This window comes from Dioscorea cayenensis, chromosome 6 (genome assembly GCF_009730915.1).
Source record: "Dioscorea cayenensis subsp. rotundata cultivar TDr96_F1 chromosome 6, TDr96_F1_v2_PseudoChromosome.rev07_lg8_w22 25.fasta, whole genome shotgun sequence".
NCBI classification, from domain to species: domain Eukaryota; kingdom Viridiplantae; phylum Streptophyta; class Magnoliopsida; order Dioscoreales; family Dioscoreaceae; genus Dioscorea; species Dioscorea cayenensis.
In genome coordinates, this window is record NC_052476.1 from 10194492 (window position 1) to 10211964 (window position 17473).

At 33.0% G+C, this 17473-nt stretch overlaps 1 pseudogene; it reads left to right on the forward strand.

Moving 5' to 3' along the window:
• The first annotated feature begins 3780 nt into the window (after window positions 1-3780).
• LOC120263126 lies at window positions 3781-11664 on the forward strand (annotated as a pseudogene).
• The last annotated feature ends 5809 nt before the right edge of the window (window positions 11665-17473 follow it).

Genomic DNA, 17473 nt, shown 5'->3' on the forward strand with positions numbered 1-17473 from the left:
ACATAGACCTTCCCTGTTAAATGTATTTACTATTAATGCCATTTGTAGAGCATCCATGTTAGAATGGATCTCCCTAAGCTCATTCTGCCTACCTTAATAAGAACATAGACCTCCCTGTTAAATGTATAATATGGAAATAAATTCAACTCTATCAATTAAAGAACTCTATAAAATCTGTTTTATAATTAGATAATTACCATCCCTAACATTAAAAATTAATTGCAGAGTAAAATAAAATATAAGATGACTAGGAAAATATAACTATGGTACATCACATTCTTCATCATTCCTAAACAAGATAAATTATGGCAGACAATCATGAACATAGTCCAAAGCTTAACCTAAAGATGAATCAAAGACAACAAACAAAATAAATATATAAATAAATAAAAACGCAATATAAAAACATAGAAAATTGAAACTGTGGTACATCACATTCTTTATAAAAATAAAAGAACATATAGCTGATGCCATTCAAATATCATAAACTTGGATCAGAAATATCAAAGAACAAGAAAAAAAACACATACAAAAGTAGTTCAGTTACATTCATAACAATCACACATATATAAAAAATTATAACATTGTTATACAACAACATGTTATCCCAAGTTAATCACTTTGAGCCACAGGACAGGGGAGCAAAATTTACTTAAGTAGATCAACCACAAAAACCTATTACTAGTAACAATACTAGGAATAAACATTAGGTAAAAAACCTATCCATAAAAAACAAAAATGAAGAGGATGAGAATGAAATGATGCCATTCAGTTCTAACAAATTGGGATGAGAAAACTAAGTGCTAAATAAATTTTTTTGGGTAGGTCATTGAACTTTGTCCAATTCTCATTTTTGTCATCATACCTCAATTTAAATAAGTACTTAACTTTTTACAGAAAAAAAACCCAAGCATCATTGTGGGGAACCCATCTGGACCACTACAATTAACAACTCATGCACCATTAAAAATCTAAAACGACCAATACGTTGTGTCATTCCAAAACTTAGAAGCATAAAACAAAGTGGTAAACCAATCATATTAAAGGTTTAACTATGTTCACAGTAATATATATATATATATATGATTCCAAAGACTTAACAAAGATATAACAAAGATATATATAACAAAGACTTAACAAAGATGTAAAAGATGTAATTGTACTATTAATCAATTATATATATGTGTGTGTGTGTGTGTGTGTGTGTGTGTGATTACAAAGACTTAACAAAGATGTAATTGTACGGTTCATCAGATATATGTATATATATATATATATAATCCCAAAGACTTAACAATCATATGTATGTTGTGGTCATATCAAAGATATGATTTTAAAACACAATCATACCAAATTCATGGTTGTTCACAAACGTTAGCTAGAACCGCCTACAAAAAACAAATATATATAAATATGTGTGTGTGTGTGTGTCTAATATGTCCAGTGTTTATTTTATTGATCACACCTAACCAAAGTAATCAATTAACTTTCATAGAGCTTCTAAAACTTATAGTGGGGTTCAAAAGACAAAGAACTAGATACTGGCAGACTTCTCAAATATGGATCATGTTCATTAAAGCTTATAGTGGGGTACAAGCAAACATTTAAATTTAGAAAACCTGACCAAAGGGAAGGCTGCCATTATATGTTGTAACATATAGACAGAAGTTTTAAACAAAAAAGATACAATTGCTTAAATTAACTTGCAAAAATTCATTGGATCAAATATAATTTGCATTATACATACATTTAATTAGAACACAAGGAGGAAGACAACTGCTTTAACTCTTATACAAAACAAAACATTACTTTTGGGAAACAAAAAGAGAACAACAAGGTACAATCAAGGTTGTCAGACCCAGACCGGCCCGGCCGGCTCAACCTGAAAAACCGGGAACCGGCCATGTGGCCGGCCCGGGTATACCCTATTGAACCGGATATGAAAAAACCCGATGTTAACCCGGTGACCTGGGGGGTTCAACCGGGAACCGGTTGACCCGGCCGGGTCAATCGGGTCACAATGTTTAAATATTTTTTACAATATTTAATAATTTATTATTATTATTTCATTAAAAACCACAAAATCGTGTATATTTATTAATATTAATTTATAATTTATAATCAATAAATAGAATTACAAATATATATATATATATATATATTATAAACATACCAACAAAAATTAACATTTAAAAATAAAATCTATTAATATGTTATGTACATACTTTCTAAAATTTAAATTTATTAAAAACATAAAACAATAAATGAGTTTAACTTTATTATAAAATATAAAAATAAAGTATTCTAATTAAATAAAAAATATAAAAATTTAAAACGAAATAAAAACTCAATTGAGATATAAGAATTAGTGAATTAAATTTTTTATTTAGTTTTAATAAAATAAACCAATACACAAACAAATAAATAAATAATGCCAAGAGAAGTTCGATAATTATATATTAATATATTAAATTTGCAAATATTTAAAAAAGTAAAAATAAATGACATAATTAGAAAACACTACTGTATATAAGGTCATTTATCAATATAAATATCAAATTTGAGTAGTTTTTATATTATAATTATAGCTTTAATATTATATTTGCTAATTATTAATTATTATAATTTTTTATATTTTATTATTGACCCCGGTTCAACCCCGGTTCGACTTGGTCGAACACATTGACCCCTGACCCTTGCGCTTAGCCAGGTCATTGCCCGAGCCGGGTCTGACAACCTTGGGTACAATGCTTTTGGTGAACCCTCCTTTAAACCCCCCACCCCCCCAACCAAAAAAAAAATTCCATACCCTAGTTTGAGATGTAAACCCTAACTTCAGTTAACTCCACATTTGCAACGTATAGCTCACAGACAATGCAGGAAGCAAAGTACAAGGCTAGGGTTTTCAGGTATGTACTTACAGTACTCTGGTGCCTTCGCCCCATCCAGCCATATCTCCCAATTCATGGACATCTCAATGCTCCAAAGACGGGTTGCTTGCCTACTCCCTTCACTAGTGATTAAATTTGGCGGCCCGAAGAAGAAGAAGAAAAAGAAGAAGAAGAAAAAGAAGAAGAAGAAGAAGAAGAAGGAGGAGGAGGAGAATATCTCTAGCTCTCCACTGGACCAAGACTAAGACCAGAGAAGAAGATGCCAATGCGGCATCTTCTTGCTGACTTGGTTTAGTTAGCTGAGTAAGTTTGCCACTTGAGTCAGCTTGCCACTTGAGACATATAACGTGACCCCAGTAAGGATGACTAGGATTCTTCGTCCACCACGTCAGCAATTGGAGATCAGAATTCTTTGGGTGATTGGCCGATGAAATGAAATTAAAATTGGATGATTGATTTGGAACAAATTGAAGTACTATAACCAAACTGAAAAATGATCAAAGTTCAGTGACCAAGCCAAAAATTAACCCTCCTAGTATGTGATTAAAGAAAAAAAAACATCAGAAGCTTGTCCAATCCCATTCGGGGTGAAGTGTTGATCCGGTGATCTCCAAAGAAAGAACTTCACACTCCATTCTACTCGCCACTTTTCACCTCCATCTTTGTCCCTCTGTCTCGAACGTGTTATTCATTGTTTTTTTTATTCCTCCCATTTGTGCATCCCAAAGCCTCATTTTTCCACCCGCGTCGCATATTCCACACTCTTCACACTCTTCTCGAACTCTCCATCCAAACAAGCATTCCTAGCCTAGCTTTGATCTCCCCCTTCTTCCTCTTTGTCGGGCTTTGGTCCCATTTCAACAACTCCACAATAGGGTAATTACTTGCAATGGCTCTTCATGCCGCCATCGGAGCAACTCCTTGCTATGCCAGCCCAATCCTGAAACCAAGAACCAGGTCTTGGAGCTTCCCCCACAACAAGGTCTCTATGACCAAGCCTCTAATCTGTGGTCGTGCCTCCCAAGGTTTGGAACTAAGTTTTTTATCCCTCGGATTTGTACTTTGCACATGCTTGTGGCTTTGACTCATTTTTTTGTCATTGTGTAATTGGGGGATGTAGGGGACAATGCATGCGGTTATGGTGTTGAGTTGAATTTCTTGAAATGTGTTTGAAATTTGTTTGGAATTTTGGAGATTTATATAGAAACTGCATTTTTTCAGAGGAAAAGTTAGCATAAACCGAAACTCCAAATTTGTAGTTAATTAATGCATGTTCTCCTTGTTTCGCTTATCTGAATCCAGGCATGTGTGACATTTATCTTAATTTGGCTGGCATATGAAAAGAAATTATAGGCTACTTAGGGTGTTTTTGTTTGGCCAGATATAAAACTACATGTGATTGTAATTACAAAAAGCATCAAAATCTAGTGTTTATTTAGTTGGATTTGAGAATTTGAAAGTAGTTAGAAATGCAGTGTACATGGATTTGGTTGGTTTTGGAACTATGTCCAAATCAGGTGTAGTTCAATCTCCTGCACTTTGGATTTCAATAGAAAGTCTCGTGCGTGGTGTTATGTGAGATAGAATGAAGAGATCAAGGGATTCAAGCCACCACTATATGTAAATAAAAATAAAAATAAAGGCATGATATTATTTTATCTTAATAATAAATGGTTACTATTATATTTTTATCAATACAAGAAATTATAAATAGTGTAATATATTTTTTATAATTATTAAAATAAAAATAATTTAGTAATAAAAACATAATTTTAAATTAAATTAAGTAATTATATTCATAATTGTTTTGGACTATTAATAACAATTAATTGTGTATTTATAATTAATTAAATTTAATAATGGCCCAAGGTGGGGGTAACCTTACAAAGGGTGTTTATATCCTACAAATACATCCAACCAAACACATGTTTTCAAAAATTCAGATTTACAAATCTTTCCAAACAAAAACAAAATTTTGAAATCCAACCTTTTAAATTGCAGTCAACCAAACACCAGATTTGACTCTCCTAAATTTTCAACTCCAAAATTTACAACTACATTGTAATTGAAAATCTACTGTATTTTCAAATACATCTAACCAAATGCTACCTTAAATGATTTGGTTAGGAGGGATTACTCTTTTGTATTATGTTAAGATTTAAACTTAACCATCATGCTTATATTAATCTGATATTTGAAGTTCCCATTTTTTACTTTACTTTCTTATTCTTTTATGACTATGTTATTATCCTGTACAACAGCATCGTTTGGTCATTCTAATCTTATGTTTGGATTTGGGAGATGGGAAGGGTTGCACTCCATTTTTGCATTGTGAATTTTGGTGTTAAGTATGTAATTGAGGTTGTACTCAATTACATTTCTTTATTATTATTATTATTATTATTATTATTATTATTATTATTATTGATATAGGATTTTCGAGGATTATATGTTTGAAAACAAAATTAATAAAAATGCCATTTATTTATTATTATAGTATCCTCCAACATATTAATAAATTTTATATTTAATTATTTTCAAAACCGGCATAGTTAAAATATCGCTAGGTCTAGGGGTCAGGAGTCAAAGGTTCAACCGGAGTTGAATTTGGATCACAATAATAAAATATAAAAAAAGTATATATTTTGTAAACATTAAAGAGAAAATTATAAAAATATATATGCATATATATTTAAATAAATTATTGTTTTTTAAAAAGATATATATATATATAATGTGTGATTTAGGATTCTATGTAGAAATGAATGTGTGATTTAAGATTCTATGTAGAAATGAAAATATAAAAATAAAAATAAATTGTAAAAGCTCAGAGAGCTTAATTGAAAAACTAAAAAACCAACTCTAATGCTATCAAACCCTAAGGTGTGTTTTTTATGGACTCAATGCCATCCAGGGGGTAGTTTCACTGCTGGCCATAAATATTTCATCATTATAACGCTATGGCCACAAATTTTTTTGTAATGTTGTGGCTACAAAACTATTCATCGGTTGCACTGATGGCCACAAATATATTTTTTTTGTAATGTTGTGGCCACAAAAATATACTCTGGTTGCATTGATTGTCACAAATGTAATGACATGGCCACAAAACACATGATCCACGTAGGAAACCTTTGTTGCCACATCGTTATAATGATAAAACATTTGTGGCCACAACATTACAAAAAAAAAATATATTTGTGGTCATCAGTGCAATTGGAGAATAGTTTTGTGACCACAACATTATAAAAAAATATTTGTGGCCATAGCGTTATAATGATGAAACATTTGTGGCCACCAGTGAAACTATCCCTGCCATCCAATCGTCAGCTTATCTCCTTCGCTCTTAAACTATCACCTCACCGCCTTGTATGGCCATCATCCCCATATTCTTTGGTGGAAGATGGGGTATGGTGGCCGGCTTCACTTTGCCTTCACCTCATCTACTACATGCATGAGGCCAACTTCACTTCACCGTCCTCATGCGTGTAGTCCACCTACATCTACTTCTCTATGACCCCTCAAACCCGTCTGGTTCATCCGGTTCTCAGTTTAACTAGCCAGGTCACCGAGTTTTGATCGGGTCCTTTCAAAAGCAATTCAAATGCAATGATCGGATCGACCTCATGGCTCATTCTTAGTTTTTCTGGCTAGGCTGATCCGAGTTTAATTACTTCGAAATATTGTACAATATTTTGAAACAAAAAAAAATCTCAGAAATGTATTAAAAATTAAAATTAAAATTATATAAGAAAACGTATACTACCAAAAATAACATATTTGTATGTAGACACACAAAGAGAGTCTAATACTCACTCATATTACACTCCATCACATTGCCATTATTGTACATTAAAGTAAGTCTCCCGATAGGCTTTCTTCTCAAATAATCACAATTTGTTATTTGCATGATTATTGAGTTTTAGGACAATTAAACATAAAGATTTTTCATCATGCAACACATATTACTATACATATCAATATTTTGTTTTTTAGCAAAGTGACAAGCTATGTCAGGGTCATACATAAATGAAAAATTGATGCCAATAGACCAAAAGATCCTTGGCTATTTATATAACTATAGATTATCAATTATTATTATATATATATATACTATTTCATGGATACCCTTTTGCTCACTGGGAGTTAATTCAAAGTATAACAATTAAACAATCAATTAATCTTCGTAAAGATCATAAGTAAAATTATTTTAATGTTTATCTTTTGTTTTCAACTGAAACATCATCATATGGGATAGTGTTTTTTTTAAGAAAAATATAAAATACAAATTCATCACAATACTATTTTCACCCGGTTTTCTCCATTAAAATTTAAAAATTAATAATAACAATATATTAAATAAACTCAAAATATCGCTATTGTCTTCCATATGTATTAACCTGTCCATGACAATACATATGTATATACCCATAAAATATGCAATAACATGTCTGTTAACAAAATGTGAAAACACAATAATCGCCTCTTAATTATATAAGTTTCGTATTAAAGAGATACACATTTTATTGTATTTTATAAAAGATGAATTATTTCATTAAGAAAATATAAGAAGTCTGTGAATTATAAGAATTACTAAAATAAAGTATCTTATTCGCATTATCTCAGGTAATTTCAATATTTGTGTTTCAATATTGAAAAGCAATAAAATAAAATAAAATAAATTTATCATATTGAATAGGTAGGTTTTTCTAGTGAATCAAGCCAATTTTACGAATTGTTATGTAAATTAAGTTTCATTATCACAGCCCGTAGAGCATGTAGCCACGTATGTCACTTTTAAAATTAAGTGTTTTAGATTTTAATAAAATCCTAATTTTTATTGTTTTATGACATTTTCATTATTTAAAAATCCATATATGAGATTTGCCTTATTTTATGAGTTTCTTTAGTTTCCTCCAACACTTTAAAATAGTTTATATTTTCACAATTTTTTTGCTTAAAATATATTTTTCAACTTCACTTCCATCATGAATGTTTAAAACAGAGATAATATAAACTCATAAACCATAGATAAAGTATTTATTATGAGCGATCAGGTATATATATGAAATCATGATATGAAGTCACACATTTAGAGTCCTAGTCATACAATTTTACATTGAAATAAAACTCATAAAATCTATATTTTTTTGAAATAATCCAACAAACACATGGCTAGTGAAGTGGTAAGGCATTTAGCAGTGCATAGGTTAGGCGTGATTTCGAACAATATTTTTTTATCCCTGCACTATTTATTTATTATTTACTGGGTCTTAACATGGGTTCCATATAAAAAGAGTCATATTCCCCGCTTCTCTAATGTTGCATAGCACGGGAATTTACCATTGTGGGTTTATAATTTTTGATGTATCATGTCAGATGTACATGGCAATCTTTTATTGCTCCGTATGTTAGCTCGTCTCACAAGATAAATTTTTAAAGAATTATTAAGCCACTATAATTAATTCACTTCTTAATGTGTAACTTATACACCTCACTATGTGTCTGTTGTTTTGAAGGCACTTATCATTTTTATCAAAATAAATAAATAAATAAATAATAATAATAATAATAATAATAACCCACATAAGAAAATGAAGGAAACAAATCCAAAACTCAAATGAAATCATATCATAACCTTCTAAGGTTTGTAAAATAGATTCAAATTTGGGCAAAAGTAACTAATAGTCAAAACCTTCCTGTATAAAGTTAAGAAGAAGAATTTTAAATGGACCTACTAATAAATCACACAAATAGTTATCATCAATCAAAACAAAGACCTTTAATAATAAGAATGATAAGAAATAAAATACAACAAATGTCGATGAGAGAAGGCCTTATTAGACAAATTTAATAAAATAATAACAAATAGTATAATATACAAACAATGAAAACAAAAACAAATCATATATATGTGTGTGTTTGAAAGACATTAAAAAAATAAAAACAAAGGCACAATATATTTATTTATTTATTTTATTATTTCAAACTAAAACAGAAAAAATCATGTCTATATCCATATATATTAAAAATAATTTGAAAATAATTAACAAAATTTTAAAATAAAAAGTTAAGTATATCATATATATATATATATATATCATATATTTATATTATTAAATTATATTATATTATATTATAATAACATATATGTATTAAGGGGGATGGTAGATGATATGGTCCCACTCAAAAACTATGAAAAACACAATTAGTAGCAACTAATCAAAATGTACCAAATGGCATTTTAAGAGATTTTAAAAGATAAACCCACTCGCTCTTTAACATTATAGGTTCTCATCACCCTTGGCTCATCCACTTCTTCTTCTACTATCAAAGCCCAAATTCAATAGTTCAAATCGGACAAAAACACAAAAAGTGGTGAGAAAAACCGAGAAAAAAATACCAGTTCGTAATATGTAGGTTTGCAATGGGCCAATTTGATCCATAAAAATTTGTAGGAGAGAGCTGAGTTTTAGTAGTGTGTGTGTGTGATTTGTGCGGGTATGCTAAAATTATTACTTTTCCCTTTTTATTATTAATTATTATTGTTATTTGTTTACATATATACAATTTGCTTTATGAGCAACAATTTATTATTATTTTCAACTAGCCTGCCTGAGTGTAGTTCTTACTAGCTTCTGATGAGCAACTTTAAATACTAGATGCAGTCTAGTATTTAGATGAGCAAGTATAAATACTGGCAAACAATTTTTGAGTCATCCAACCATCAATTGTGCTTCACTGTACAATGATTTTACAGTGTCAAAGACACTGTATGTTTTATTTTCTTATGGTATAGTTAGCTATTAAGGTTAGAATTGTCTAACTTCCTATTCTTATTCCAAATTAGGTGATCAAAGATAGAGAATGCTGACATGATCCACACAGAGTATTCCTATCAGAGAATAGAAATAACAACCAGTCGGAGTGGGTTGTTTTTAAGATTAAAGTTGTTCATGTGACACCAAATGTAATTATTCTCTGTTGTGTATTAGCCTGTGTCTAATATCTCTTTCCATTAATTACATTGTTACTTGCATAGCATACCTGTGTGTGATCTCTACTATGATATGTCATATTCAACTTCATATACTTCCTTTACCAATCTTCCCACCAGTAACTATTTTTAATTTAATTTATGTTTGAGTTGTTTTTATGTTTTCTATTGTTTACCTTTCTCCCCTATTACAAATGGCCATTTATCTTCATTGACATCATATTCTGAATCTTCACCGTTTACAAGAAAAATGAGTTTGACACTTCTTAATCTTTATTCTAGGTGCGGGGCTATGTCAACTAGGTTATGCTTGGGAGCAAATTTTGTTGGCATAAATTTACAAACAGTACGCTTTCACATTTTGTCAGATAATATTTTCATATATGTTCTTTACACTAAATGCTATCAATTTTGTTTACTGCAACGATAGGCGGTGGACTTGAATAGTTTTGCTTGTGAGAGTCTGAAATTGAATCAATTACATACTGAGGTAGTTTATGGATATTGTGGAGTTTTTGAAACCCAAATATATCCTTATGGAAAATATGGTTGACTTGTTAAAGTTTTCATGGGGTTTTCTTAGAAGATATGCTAGTCCATTGGTTTCTATGAATTACCAAGCAATAATGGGACTTATGGTCGCTGGATGTTATGGCCTTCCACAATTCCAAATGGGGGTTTTTTGTGGAGTGCACTTCCTACAAAGGTCTGCATTAATCTTTTATTTTTCTTAACGGTAAATTTACTTATTTTTGGATTTTTTATTTAAATAATTCTTTTTTAATGCAAATGTTTCCACAATTTTGTTACCCCACTCATGATGTTGTTATATGCGAAGGATGCCCTAACGAGTTGAGGTTGCATATAATATATATTTTCTTAAAAAACTTTTGTATATATTTTAACCCTATTTAATAATGGTGATTTCTTCCTCAGTCAAACGTTGTTGCATATGATAAATCTCAAAGGCCTACTATTGAAAAGGCTCTTTTGTTGGGAGATGCCATCCATGATCTGGTCGGTTTTGTTATGATCATGTTGGGGTTTAAAAAAACAAATTTAATTTTCTTGTAGTTCTTATCCTGATATTATGTTTGATTTTTATTTGTTGTTTTTGTTTTAGATTCCCAACGCTGAGAAGAGAGTTGAGATGCCTTATGTCCAACCACCCAAATCAAATTTTCAACAAATGTTAAGATTGACTAGGGATGGTATGATCTAAACTAATTGTCTACTTCAATGAGGTCTACTTTATTTATATATTGCGCTTTGGCTACCATTTCAATTGTTCTTACAAATTTTTCTTCCTATAGATTCAGGTGCCTTTTACTTGGGATATCTTTCCAATAGTAGTTATTTGTTCTTTGTTGTCATTGATCCATGCTGTGTAAAACCACTTGCATAAAATATTTTTCGTACTTATGTTCATAAAATCTTGTAATCTTACAACATATGATCTCCTTGATTTTTGTCTTTACAGAATTAAATGGCTCCCTCCCTATCAGAGAAACATTATCCAAGAAGGCTTGCCTCTTTGATCATAGAACACTGGAAATTAATGAAGATGATTATCAGTGTGTTTGTGCAATCCCCAAGCGGAAGGTAATTAGTAGTACTATACCATGCAACTCATTTAAAATTCTTTTCTTGCTTGGCTCATCTATGTTTATGTGGAGCTTTCAAGGAATTAACTTTAGGGACCTTACAGGTGTCAGAATAAGTGAAGATAATATTGTTGAATGGAATCCAGAAATTGCTCGAGTATATTTACCATAAAAAAAAAACCATTGGTAATCTTATTGTTATCTTGTTGTGTCCCTTTCATTTATTTTACCAACATTAACACTCTTGTTTTTGCTCTTATAGGTTCCTGATTATTTCATGTCTTTTATCAAAGGGAAATCAACCAAGTAGGCCACTCCACATTTAACTAGTCAAATATATTATTTTTACGGTCAATGTCTTAAACTTCCATTCTTGTTGTTATTGATTTCAGGCCTTTAGGTTACTCCACATTTAACTGTTGCAACTATTGTTACTAGGACTGAGTCACACAATCAGGTTCTTGATATCTTGTTGAACACCTACTGATATTCCTCAATATGTCTCACTAATCACCATGTCTTTTGTTGAAGGTTTACATTCTCTTTTCAGGTAATTTTTCCTCCAAAATAAGATCGAGTTCTCTCCATCAGGAAAATTGCAAGGCTTCAGGGCTTCCCTGATTATTATCAACTTCGTGGTCCTATAAAAGGATGGTGATTTTCATGTTTTCACAATAAAAAAAATTTTGGCTCCTCAATGATCTTTTTAAAATAATTTTAACATATTTCCCCCTCCAGTTACATCCAAGTAGGCAAAGATTGTGATGGTGGCCCATTGTTTATGCTTCCCCTGGGTTCTCAATGGCATGAACTCACTTCCTTGACCTTCTCTTTATTCTTCCCTTTCTTGGTGCACCTCCTCTTGCCATTGCCTGGAAGCTTAGTAGCTTATTTGACCTTCTTTATATTAGCCTCAAGTAATCATCTTCCTCAATACATGATGAGAAACATGACTTTGTATTTCCTCAGGTCTGCATATTTGTAAAGTTGGCTTCACCTTTCTTGTTCCAGTCTAATTTAATTATTAAATAAATAATGTTTATGTAGTATATGATGAGGGAAAATTATATTTGAATGTGTATTTCATGAAAGTAAATTATATTCATATTTTACTTTAAAATAGTATAGCCTTACCTGGGCGCTACATTGAAAAGGCTGAGGAAGTCACCTATTTCAGACTTAAAACCAAAATGCTCTATTGTGACTTACAACCATTGTCTGAAAATAGTTCCTAAGCATCAGCTTCTAATGTAGATTTATCAATATTGTTTGCGAACCCCTGCCATATTATTGGTTTTGGCAACCTGCATTTGACATTTACCTACCAGACAATATTAGACATCAGGTACTAATATTCAGATCATTCTCCCATGCTAACTATTTTTCTTCATTAGAAAGTTATATATATTAGAACCATTAATGATTAGCTTTTCCTCTTAGATAATTTGTCTTTCCAATCCAAGTCTTGTCAGTGCAAATGAGGTATGCAAAACTTCTACATTTTGCTTGTGTTTGTTTTGGATCTTTTCATCTCAGACCCCTTTTTAGTTTTTACAAGCTATTCCTAATCTAGTTAATACATAACCTTTTTCCATTTAATCTCAGAACTAATGTTCAAAATTTAACAATGAACAAAGATGAGTTTTTAACAGAGAAAAAGACATAGAATAAAAATGATGATAATAAAGAATTATTTACCCTATGGATGAGATGTTATAAAGTCGATAGCTAAGCATATTGTAAAATTAGATACCTTAGTAATGGTTCCCCCACAAGGGGGGGGAGGGGGGAACAATTACTTACATAAAATCATTAATCAGATTGGAAACTAAAAAGGAGGTCATGGTTCCACTCTCCAACTGAATAAGCTTCACCCTCTTTAGCTGAATGACCATTCTGCCCAAAGTGGTGGGCATAACCATTCTCTTTCCCTAAAATTATATGTATACCCCTCAACAAATGCCAAAATTATTCAGGTCTTCACTTTTTCTCATCTAAAAGGCTGCAGTTCTTCTTCTTCATGACTATCTTGCTGTAAATCTAATGACCAGATCTGATCATTTTTTCTCTTGATCATCCAGCAAATTGCTCATCAGAATAGCAAGTTTGTGGCACTTCCTCTTCTCTACTCAAATAGGTTCCATTAATTCTTTTCACTTAGATTTGATTTAGGAATAATTTTTGCAATCATGATTGATGTTTTTATTGAAGTTTGGCACTTTGGATGATATTTTTCAATTCAGCTAAAGAAATATCTTTTGTTTCAAAGGAAGGATCACAGATGTGCTATAATATTTTTTACTTACTTACTTCAATACTAAATCTACTTGTTGTTGCTCCATGATTTGTGATAGACAAAATATGTGAGAAGGAATGGGTCATAATATTCATTAAAGCAACCCATATAAATACAAGAATGATGTATACAAGAGGGTGTACACTTAAGGGTATATACGTATAAATATACAATGCATATACAAATAAAATTATTACTCTAACACACCCCCTCAAACTCATGGTGGGTTATAAACCGAGAGTTTGTCAACTAAAAACTGAAACCAACAGACAGTATGTGCCTTAGTGAAAAGATCAGCAAGCTGATGTGTAGAGGCAACATAAGGAAGAAGAATACTGCCAGCAAGATAATGATGACGAACAAAGTGAAAGGGCGACCTCAAGATGCTTCGTGCGTTCATGGAATACAGGGTTGGCAGCAATTTTAATGGCACTCTGGTTATCACACTGTATAGGAGTGGGGGCAGAAATAGAAACACCAAAGTCCATCAAAATCTGTCTCAACCAAAGAACCTCCTTAGCAGTGGAGGACATAGCACCATACTCAGCCTTAGCAGTAAAAAGAGCAACAGTAGATTGTTTCTTGCTTTTCCAAGAGATAAAGGAATCTCCAAGGAAAATGCAGAAACCAGTAGTAAAACGTCGATCGGAGGCATCACCGGCCCAATCAGCATCACAATAGACGCGCAACTCAAGAGAAGATGAGGCAGAGAAAAGTGAAGAACGAGATATAGTACCACGAAGATAACGAAGAACTCGTAAGAGGGCAGCATAATGAGTAGAACGAGGAGCACTCACAAACTGACTATGAACACGAACAGCATATGCAATATCAGGCCGAGTAATGGTCAGATAGACAAAAGCACCAACAAGTGCACGATAGCGAGTAGGATCAGGCAGAGACTCACCATCAGAAGAAGAAAGTCAATGATGTAGCTCAATAGGAGTAGAGGCTGCTCGGAAATCCGTGATATCAGCTAGTCGAATAATATCAGATATGTACTTCTGTTGAGACACCAAGTAACCTCGATGAGAATAAGCAACCTCAAGACCTAAAAAATAACGAAGAGGGCCAAGATCTTTCATCTGAATCTCGGTGTGTAATTGCTGTTTCAATGAAAGAACAGTATCAACATCATCACCAGTGATAACCATATCATCAACATAAAGAATAAGAATAGTGATGCCACGAGTAGTCTGTCGAGTAAAGAGGGCATAATCATGGGAGCTTTCGGTGAAACCAAGAGTGAGAACCACATTGCGAAATCGCTCAAACCAGGCACGAGGAGCCTGTTTGAGTCCATAGATAACCCGGCGAAGATGACAGACATGCTGAGAAGGATGAGAGAAACCAGGAGGAGGAGGAGTCATATACACATCCTCAGAGAGGTCTCCATGTAAGAAAGCATTGGTGGCATCTACCTTATGAAGTGGCCAGTGACGAGCAGCAGAAATAGCGAAAAGAAGACGAACAGTGGTCAACTTGGCCACAGGAGCAAATGTCTCCTCATAATCAGTGCCATACTCCTGAGAAAAACCACGAGCAACAAGTTCCTCTGACATAGCCTGGTCTTGACCCGATAGACCCACTAACAGCTGATCGGAGTAACACCATATGGTAGAGGAACAAGATCCCATGTATGCATGCGCTGAAGAGCATCAAGTTCCTCTGACATAGCCTGTTGCCACTGGGGATGTTTTACCGCCTCACGATAAGACACCGGCTCAAAATGCGAGTGAATAGTAGCAAGAAAGGCTTGGAAATCAGGAGAGTAGGTAGATGAGAGAGAAAGGGCATACCGAGCAGGAGGACGGTGAGAACGGTCTGGGTAACGACGAGGAACAGCAGGAACATCTTCAGGAGAGGAAGGGTCGGCGGAGAGAGAAGACGAATCACCAGATCACTAAGTGTCCACGAGGTATCGGGTGTAGCTGGTTGGGGAGAGGTACCGTCGACATGGCTAAACAAATCCATACCAAGTAAAGCAATACGAACCATAGTAAACCACTCTTTATAGTTGGAACCATTTAATTTGATATCAAGTGGAGCTAGAAAATGTGGTGAAGATGATGCCATTTTTTTTTTACATAGATATATAAAATAAATAATAATGGAGAGAAAGAAAGAGCCAAGAGAGAGAAAGTAAATGCTAAAATAATGCAGGGACGTATGCTTTGGTGAGTTTTTTTTTGGTTTTTTTAATGTATATATATATATATATATATAACAGTAACAAGATAATAATTTAATCAAAAGCACTGGTGGTAGTGGATGTTGGGTAGCTGGCTTTGATTGAGGATGCTTGCCACCAAGATATATCTACGCTTGGAAATTGTGAAGGCTTTGGATCTGCCGCCCATGTGAAAGTAGCTATTGTGATGAACAGGTTCCGAGCACAGTGGCGACGTTGATAGCTTCCTCATGACCGGAATGTGCTAGAGCTTAATGATGGTGTTGGACTGATCAACTGCGAGAGAAGATTAATCAATGACAAAGGGATCGATGGTCTCGCTGCGGGATCACGACGACGAGCGAGCCCGCATAACGACGGCCCGGAAGAAAACAAGCAAATGTCAAAACCGGCAAGAAAGGATCAAGCAAACATCAAACGAAGTAATAGACGGCGAAACATTGACGTCATAGACGGCGAGATCGGCCTAGATGACGACGACCGGAAGAAAACAGCAAAATGTCGAAAACCGGCAAGAAAAGGATCAAGCAAACGTCAAACGAAGTAATAGACGGCGAAACATTGACGCTCATAGACGGCGAGATCGGCTACCCGCAAAAGAACTCCGCAAAAACAAGGAGAACTAAACAAATGACTTTGTCACCAAAAGACGTAAACGGAGCAACCTTCCGGTGGGATCGACGGGCATCTGATACCATGATAGACAAAATATGTGAGAAGGAATGAGTTATGATATTCATTAAAGCAACCCATATAAATACAAGAATGATGTATACAAGAGAGTGTACACTTAAGGGTATATACGTATAAATATACAATGCATATACAAGTAAAAATATTACTCTAACAATTTGTTTGAAATGTTCATTAAACAAATAATGAAAGCTAAAAGTATTACACAATTAATGAGGATAATTTTGATTTATTCCACATGTCTCTTGGTTATTGTATGTGTGCCCCAAACAATTTTGACATGAGATGAAATCACATTCAAAAGTTAGTATCAGGGCATTTACTTGTTGAATTGCACATTAATGAATTTTAGTTACCCTATAAATAACATGGTAATTTCCTGAAATTTGTTGTCCAACACTTCATTGGTTTTCTTTGCAAATTGCGAAAATTAGGAAATCAAATTGTTTGTATGCCTACATTGACATGAACACTAGAAGAGTTGTGTCCCCATGAATATCCTGTATAAATGCTCCATCACTCCAATTGAACCTTTCAAGAGTTTTTGTGTGTTTCAATTAGAAGAACAACTATTCTACAGTTCAGTTTTGTTGAATCTATAAATTTTGTTTCTAACGGTTTGAGTATTTTTGTGTGATTAATTGATTAGATGGTTAAAACTTTGAGATTTCTTTTATGTTTTTGGCTTGGTTAACTGAAATTTTCTTGGCTTATATTAGCTAGTAAGTATTGTTTTTTGCTTGGGAAGAATTTTCTAAAGACCAAAGTCAATGGTGGGGTCCAGCAGGGACTTGAAATTCC